This window comes from Ostrea edulis, chromosome 8 (assembly GCF_947568905.1).
Source record: "Ostrea edulis chromosome 8, xbOstEdul1.1, whole genome shotgun sequence".
NCBI lineage: Eukaryota > Metazoa > Mollusca > Bivalvia > Ostreida > Ostreidae > Ostrea > Ostrea edulis.
Window position 1 is genome coordinate 55,765,424 of NC_079171.1, and position 9,561 is coordinate 55,774,984.

The window sequence follows — 9,561 nt, forward strand, 5'->3', positions numbered from 1 at the left end:
AACTCTTGATTATTTTACTACAATGTACCATATTAACCAATTTCGGAAATAATTCCTTATTTGTCTTAAATTTTAATTTGATATAAAGATCGAGCAAACTGAAACAATAAACCAAAGTTCACATTGAACACCAGTGAGGCAATCATATACAAATATCAAATTCATATATTATAGAATTCATTAAGATATTTGAATTATTCTAATCTTTTAATGTTTCATGGTAGCAATGAAAACAGCAGGTCTTTTATTCTCAGTCATATATTTTATTATATAACAGGGGATATTACATGTACAATTAGTAAATATATATACATTATATATGTAATTGCATGTGCGAGAAAAATGTATACATACATACATAAGTAATTCAACCACAGACATATCCATAAATTTACATTTAATACATTGAATATGTCCTTTGATTAAATAATCAACAAAGATGGATCCATATGATAATACATGTATTTGTAAAAGAAAAAAAGGAGTTCCATTTCTCATACAAATGATATAGGTAGAAATATCAAAATCAACAAGAGGCCCATGGGCCACATCGCTCACCTGAGTCATCTTGGCCCTGCTGTTTTGATTTTTAAATGCTATTTTATCAATCTTTATTCTCATGAATAATGTGACCCAAACCTAGCTCTAAAGAACACAACATTACTAAAATGAAATCATATAAGACAAAGATATGACTAGCATGATATTGCTGTTCTGGATAAGACCAAGGTAAAAAGTCGTAGGTCTTGGTATGATATGAAAGACCTTGCCATAAGTAATCAATATACAAAACATAAAAGCCCTATCTAAAATAGTCCTGGATATACTTAATACGTTATACTTTCTTAAAAGTATGTCAAACTCAGAGTTCAGGGTCACAAGGTCAAATAACATAATATGATTGATTGTTTTAACTGTTTTCCGCCACACTCAACAATTTTTCAGTTATCTGGTGGTGCCCAGTTTTTATTGGTGGAAGAGAGAACCCAGATACAATGTACCTGGGAAGAGACCACCGACCTTCCGAGAGTAAACTGGGAAACTTTCTCAATTACCGGTGCGAGCAGGATTCAAACCTGCGCCAACCAGAGGTGAGAGGCTCCTCAACAAGATGAAAGGTTTTATCATAAGAAATTCATAATATATAATATATATGAAAGATCTACCTTAAATACAATGTAGTTCAGGACATACTGAATAGGTCAGATTTGTTTTGTCATAAAAATTGTATATACAAGATATGAAAGCCCTAGCTTAAATAGTTCAAGAGATATCTTTAAAGAATTTTCCTTTATATCAGCTAGCATATAAAACTTTGACCCCCTATTGTTACCACACCATAACTCCCGGGGAAATGATTTTAACAAACTTGAATATGCACTATGTCAAGAAGGTTTAATGTAAATTTGTGTGCTTCATACTAAATTTGAAAAGAATTCCGTTATTTGAATCGTAGATTGATCGCTGTGCGGTATCTTCATCTTTCAGTTATTGAATTTAGTTAAAAATGTTCAATTGTTAATGTCGACGGACTACAACAGATGCAGATCAATAGCAATATGTCATCTGAGTTTACTCAAGTGACCTAAAATTGTATAATTTTTCTAAAGCTTTTGAAAATTGATAATGCTATAAAAGCATAGTCTGATCCCTTACACCCCATTTCAATAGTTAAGCGTAAAAACAGACTGGCGGGGATGGGGACCAAACTTAAGAAAGCTCTGAGATAAGTTCAATATTCAATCCTACAGTATTTGAATAATAAGTATTTAACCCAACTGGGATGATTTCATCCAAAATATTTCACTAAAAATATTTGTGAGGATATTAGTTCACACAAACATTATGTTTCAAAATGAGTATGAGTATGGAAATGAACTGGGGTTCAAATCGACTGGCTACTTAACATGGCTACATCAACAAAGAAATTGAAATCACTTGAAGCTGTTTTGGGGTTGTATGTGGGTTTAGAAAATATTTGAAAGTATGTTTGGAAACAAGTATAGTGGGAAAATATGTTGGGAATTATTTAATATTAAATTCATGAGACAGCGATGCAGGAATGCAGTGATAGAGGGACTTAAACATGCACTTTTTTTCTCTGCCATAAATTGAAGTTTTTTTTATAAGGGGTTCATCTGAAGCTCTCTTTTCAAAGAGCTACGGTTCTGCATCTAGTTTTTGAGGAGAAGATTTTAAAAGATTTTCCTTGTATATATTTCACATGTAAAACTTAAATCCCCTATTGTGACCCCCACCCTACCCCTGTGAGCTTTTTACAAACTTGAATATGCACTATATATGAATGTAAAACTTTGATTCTCTATTGTGACCCCACCCTACCCCCAGAGACCATGATTTGCACAAAATAGGAACCTTTCGTGTGAATTCAACTTTCCTGGTCCAGTGGTTCTTGAAAAGGTTTTTTAAATGACCCCACCCTATTTTTGCATTTCCATGATTATTTCCTTTTTGAAGGGTGCATGACCCTTTATATGAACAAACTTGAATACCCTTTATCTATTGATGATGCATACCAAGTTTGATTGAAACTGGCCCAGTGGTTCACTCTGGAGAAGAAAATGAAAATGTGAAAAGTTTATAAACAGACAGACGACAGGCAAAGGTGATCAGAAAAGCTCACTTGAGCCTTTGGCTCAGGTGAGCCAAAAAAGTATACAAACATGTTTAATGTTAAACTTGTTTGTTTTATTGCTAAACAGCTCCATTGCCAGCATCTACCCTTACTGAGCTTCCAGTGTCAGACCTTGATATCAATCATCATCACTCATTTTGACTATCCAGGCCAAATTAATCTTTTTGCAAGGGTGAGGCCTGGCTGTCCTGTCGAGGTTGAAGTTTGTACTTCCACACTTGGCGACCCAGTGGATTGATCCTATCCAATCCTGTAAACTCTAGGTCTTGTTCTAGGATCTCATCCCATGTCAGCTTTGGTCTACCTATGAAGTTCTTTTCTGTTGATAACGATGCATAACATTCTGACAAATCTGCAAAAATATTTAAAGAGAAGTGATTAGTAAAAGGTCTTCATAGAAATAGCAATAAATGTATAAATAGATAAAAATCATAATTTCTATTTCTACAAAATAAGTGTTTATCAAATGATCAGCTGTAAATTACCTAGGCTGTGTCAAGCTGAATGAGCTAGTTTGTGCAGAACGAACAAAAATTACACCAAACACAGCGACACCTTTTGGAAATTTTATTTTTACAAACTTGAATCTGCACTACAGAGCTGTATGTCAGGAAGCTTTCATGTAAATGTAAACTGCTCTGGCCTAATGGTTCTTGAAAATTCTCTATACTTATTTGAATGTAAAACTTTGATCTCCTATTGTGGCCTCGGCCAACCTTCCCTGGGAGGCATGATTATGACAAACTTGAATCTGCACTATTTCAGGAAGCCTTTACGTAAATTTGTATTTTACTGGCCTTGTTATTTTCCTACTTCTTGTGAAGATTTTCCCTATATATTTGTACATGTAAAACTTTGATCACCTAGTGTGGCCCTATTCTACCCCAGGGGGTCATGATTTGAACAAACTTCAATCTACACTTGTTCGGAAGCTTTCATGTAACTTTCACATCATCTGGCCCAGTGGTTCTTTAGAAGAAGATTTTTAAATTACCCCACCCTATTTTTGCAATTTTGTAATTAGATCTTCCCTTTGAAAGGGGGTGTGGCCCTTTATTTGAACAAACTTGAAAGCCCTTCACCAAGGATGCTTTTTGTCAAGTTAGGTTGAAATTGGCCCAGTGGTTCTTGAGAAGAAGTCAGAAATGTGAAAGTTTACAGACAGACGGACAACAGGGAAAAAGAATGTTCAACTTCAGTGTTACATGAAAATGTACTTCAAAATCACTCAACAACAATTATAATATTGCTGTATGGAAATTTTCTGTCCAAAGAAAACAATGTAAAAAAATGATGTAATCTACACTCTACAGCAACATGTGAGAATAATGAACGTGAAATATATATTCTGGAAAAAAAAAACAAGAGATGTTTGTAAAACACATATGCCCCCCATGGTGCAAAATTGAAAAGGGTTATACACACACCTCATTTAATTGATAGTATTATCATCAATTCAAAATATTGAGCAGACAATATCTTCCTATGTCAAGAGTGAATTGACCATGTGACCTAAAATTCAATAGGGGTCATCTACTCCTTATGCTGTACCAGTGTACCAAGTTTGGTACGTGTCAATCAAACAAATAATTCTTAAAATATAGGAGACAATATATTACTATGTCCAGTTCAACTTTTGACTTTTGACCTCAAAATCAATATGGGTCATCCTCTCCTGAAGATGTACCAGTGTACTAAGTTTGATGTCTGTCAAGTAAAAGGGTTATCAAGATATTGAGTGGACAGTATATTACTATGTCCAGTTTGACCCTTGACTTTTGACCATGTGACTTCAAAATCAATAGGGGTCATCTTCTTCTGAAGATGTACTGGTGTACCAAGTTTGATGTCTGTCAAGCAAAGGGTTCTCTAGACATTGAATGGTCAGTATATTCCTATGCCCAGTTTGACCCTTGACCTTTGACCATATGACCTTAAAATCAATAGGGGTCATCTACTCCTTAGGATGTACCAGTGTGCCAAGTTTGATGTCTTTCAAGCAAAGGGTTCTCAAGATATTGAGCGGACATTATATTCCTATGTCCAGAGTAGATTGACCCTTGACCTTTGGACCTGAAAAACAATAAGGATCCTCTTTTACTCATAACTAACCAGGGTTTGACACTAAGGCACGTCCGACCGACCGAGTCTACTAAATGATAGGTCCGGTCGGGTAAAATGTCGATTTACTAGTCCGACTGGTCATGTTGAAAAAATAAACAAGAAACTTTATTTTAAACCATAAGATATCTTATTTTTAACTTTAAAAAATAACTGTAAAGAGTTTGCGAGCAATTTTGAACCGCGTGATGACAAAATCTCTATTTTTAGTTCGAATACATAGTCGCTGTCGGAAGTGATGTTTTACGATATTTACTCTTTGTTAATGGGTTTAAAGTTATATTTCGGATAAATATATATAAACTGAATTTATTTTCATTTGAAAAAAACCCCAGTTTATTTTAATTGAATATAAGAAAGTGTCTATCACAGGGATCGAAATTAACTTTTTTCACCACTAGCAAATTTTAGCTAGTGGATTATTTTCCAACTAGCAAAATTGAGCTTTTACTAGCATTTTTCAATCGATTACTGTTTTACATGAATTTAAGAAAACAAGCATGTCTCTTTATCAAAATTTTGGGAAAATCTTTTAAAATCTCCTTTAAAGTGCAATAATAAAAATAAGATTGCGAATTCTTTCATTTAAAATTCAATGAATTATCAGACAACATACATGGTGCGGGTCATATGGTACACTTGTGCGGCGTACTCGCTGTCCAGAGATCTACCACCTATTAACAGCATCATGTGGATTGAAATCTTGAAGACTGTTTGCGCCAATTTAAACTATATGTTCAAAACTTTTGGAAATTTCATCTAAAAAAATTCTAGTTGAAAAGAAAACCCCGCGAACTCGAAGTGTTTGACTATAGAGTACAGAAGGACACCGCGTGAAATGGTGACACACTGTCATGTGTTGTTTTATATAGACACGGACGAGATCAATATGCTTGCTATTTAAATCAGACGTCTCTGAGACATCCGAAGTGTGTATGAAGTAGGCCATCGACTGAGATGACCTTGGCCTTAGTTATTTATTCGATCCACGTTTACTTTTTCAATACTTATATATTCATTCTGTAAAGAGTTTCTATGCACAAGACAAGATTATTGTAAACTTCAAAGTACAGCCAATAAACCGAGGAAATCCGGGAAAAAGATTGGGGTTTTTTCACTCGCAAAAAGTTGCGATCACTTGTGATTTTTTACTCGCAAATTCAATTTTTAATTCGCATTTAGCGAGTATTTCCCCTTAATTTCGTTGCCTGTATCAAATGAATAAATTAAATCGTAAATAGCCATTTTTCGTTGTTGACACATGTGCGGGAATGTCTCGACTTCTCGTCCTCAAGGAAGGATGTTCCGAGAAAAAAAAAAGGAGTAGATTGGGAAGTTTGAAAATAAAAGCACCAAATTGAATGACGAGACTAAAGATGTTTTTGAGACAATTAAGTACGTTTTAGTTTAAACTTAACGTTTGTCATTTGAATTAAGTACTTAAATATGGAGAAACCATCAGGGTTTCTTTTCTCTGGAAAGTTGGTAAGGGCTAGTGGATGTAAGGTCAGGTCTAGTAAATATTATTTGAAGTAGCCCGACTGGTCTAGTGCTCAAGAAAGTAAATGTCAAACCCTGCTAACCCACATATGAAATATCATTATCATCAAGTGAATGGTTCTCAAGATATTGAGCGGACAACACATGGTCTACAGACCGACCGACCGACCGACCAACAGGTGCAAAACAATATGCCCCCTCTTTTTCAAAGGGGGGCATAAAAATAAACTCCAACCACCTGCCCATTTTTATTTCCAAACAAAGATGAAAATCTAAAAAATAATTTTATGACTAGGCCAAAATAAAAAATGTGTTTGTTTCAGGTCGCCTGCCCGACCCTAAATATATCCACCGACCCTATTAATTTTTTTCAATTTTCCGATTTCAATTCATCGATATACGAACTATTACCCGAAATGCCAAGACATCTATAATTGTAATATTAAAACTCCATCACATACTGTGTATTTTGTAAATTAAACATTGTGCTCTGAACCCATTTTTTATCTGTTAAACACATTATATTACAACTTTAACTATAAAATTTTCATTGATTCGAAGGCACTTATTTATTTTTATAAAAAAAAATAAAATAAACCTACCTACCAACCCTTTTTTTAAAAATGAGAGGCGACCTAAAACAAACATTTTTTTTTTGGCCCTATGTGGCCTAAAATATTTTGTGTACTTACTAATTTCAAAACTCGAAAGGAAATGTTATCCATGTGAAGCCATCGTGCTCTGTTCATCCTCTGGGGAAGACAATTAATTCTTTGATTTGCAGTTTGTGTCATGACTACACCATGATATCTTCTAATCTCGCCATACTATCAGAAAGTAATTTTGGCAGTTGGCAAGTGTATCAATGGTGTTACTTCTTCATGATCAGATCTTCTATACTGTGTCATATTCAGCATAAAGTAACAATTAAGGGCTATCATCTAGTTCTGAGGTACTGAGGAAGGGCTGTTTTTCTCAACACATAGCCTTTCTTCTGGTATTCTTAGGGATACTTTATTCATCTTTTAATTACATTTCCTTCTTGGAGATTAAAAGTTGAAGACCACTGAAAGAAAAAGAAGTGATTTAATGAATTCCATGTAGTTTATCGAATGTGCTGACCAGAATATTATCTAACTGTAGCCCCCCCCCCCCCCCCCCCACAAGCACGCAATGTCATACATGTATCTGAAATCAATACTTATAAAAATTAATTAAAATTAAAATCTTCAAATATACAATCTTGTTACACATCTCCTATATTTTTCACTTACGATAACTCTGAATTTTTAATAAGTGCGTCCTTTTGTCCACAAACTTTTAACAACCCCTCATAAACAATTTACAAATATGATATCAGAAATAATAATCTAAAAAATTATCCTGTTGTTCATAGATGCATGCCATCAACATTAAGAGTATAAAAAATAACAAAAGCTCTCCTGACATTGTGCCATTCTGAAAGAAATGAGGTGCTTATACCCCCAAAGGCAGGGGGGTAAACCAGAACTGTGTCTAGAGAGCGGAATAATATATTTATGGAATTAACCAAAAAATTAGTAATAATTTTTTTTTAGCTATGAATTCATGTTAAATAAAGTGCACCACCATGGCACATGATACGCCCGTCACATATTGTTAACAGTATAGATAGTACCCATTAAAACATTTTTTTTTTATATCACCTTAATTAAATGTCACAGTGACCTTAAAGTAGCATGCGACACACCTTCTACCTAAGATGCATTAGTTGACCAATTTTGGTGATTCTAGGTCTAATAGTTTTCAAGTTATGAGCCGGACAAGTTTTTGCCATATATGGCCATATCTTCTTAATGAAAAGTCACAGTGACCTGGTTTTAATGTGCGACACACCTTCTACCCAAGATGTATCTACAGACAAAGTTTGATGATTCTAGGCCTTGTAGTATTTAAGTTACGAGTCGGACACGAAAAAGCTAACAGACGGACAAGTTTTTGCCATATATGGCCATATCTTCTTAATGAAAAGTCACAGTGACCTGGTTTTAATGTGCGACACACCTTCTACCCAAGATGTATCTACAGACAAAGTTTGATGATTCTAGGCCTTGTAGTATTTAAGTTACGGGTCGGACACGAAAAAGCTAACAGACCGACGGACATTAAGACGGGCGTATAAAAATTGGTCATGGTAGCTCAGTGGTAACACAGTCTTCGACATTAACCAGTGGCCTGATGCCCGAGGCCAGTAAAATCGGGATCGGGCTTCTTAAAATATTAAACCCTGGAGTCCGATGGGCCTGTAAATGTTTTCTTATATGTTCTGTATATATTACAAATAAAGCGTGAGATTGACTCAGACTAAATGTCATGACTTAGTAGTCAAATTTCGCATAGAAAAATTATCAACCATGCTGCCTTTTCTGAAGTATAGGGAGGGGGCTCGTCCGGGAAATTCAAAACCACCCAAGCGTATTTCACAATCACAACCATCCGATAAAAAAACCCAAAAAAAACTGTCGTACGAGGAGAAAAAAACGAAAATTCATGCCCCATTGGACCGAGGGCAGTGTTCAAAATTAACCATAGACCGAGTATATGTCAAATGGCACTGGTCTATGCCAACTGTAATTGAGATAGACCAAATTGTCTATGCCAATTTTCTAGATTTAAAGCAATAAAGTTATCCAAGAGGGCCTTGCATGGTCAGTCGACGTCTGATAAACATTATGAGGAAAGGATGATATTACAGAAATGGAAAGAAAATACACTTTCTAAGTATATTAGAAGTAAATGAAAATGTTTTAAATTTGTGTTATTATTTTTTCAATGTTGTGGTCTATGCCAATTCGATGAGGTCTAAGTCATCTTATTTTGGCATAGACCTGTGGTCTATACCAAGTTTTAAACCAATTTCGAACACTGCGAGGGTAGACCTTGGCTAACATTTAAAAAATGTTTTGTACGTGGTGTATACAAAACAGAGTTGAACATGACCTGCTGATGTATCTGCGAGATTAATCAGTCTATGCGAAAGACATCGGACCGTCGGACCTGACCGATATGCAGTGCCTCAGGTCCGATGCATCATTTTTTACACCGGACCGGAATGTCAGATGTCTCAATGTCCGGTTTTGAGCTTTACTATCTTGATGCGGAGTTTGTTATAAGTAAAAAAAATAGCACACATCCAAATACGTAAATGAATTGATTAAAACCGCATGGACTGTCTAAAGTATTATACGGGAAGGATTCCTGGAATAGTATAACTAGTATAATAAATAAGATTCACTTGGTTTTGC

The 9,561-nt window shown here is 35.0% G+C and overlaps 1 long non-coding RNA gene across 1 annotated transcript; it reads right to left on the minus strand.

Moving 5' to 3' along the window:
- Positions 1-242: 242 nt before the first annotated feature.
- LOC125662829 (uncharacterized) lies at positions 243-7,427 on the minus strand. The gene is made up of 2 exons (XR_008797704.1): positions 6,970-7,427; positions 243-3,008 (listed from the first exon to the last, which is right to left on the minus strand). It is a non-coding gene; the product is annotated as an uncharacterized LOC125662829 (long non-coding RNA).
- Between the last annotated feature and the right edge of the window lie 2,134 nt (positions 7,428-9,561).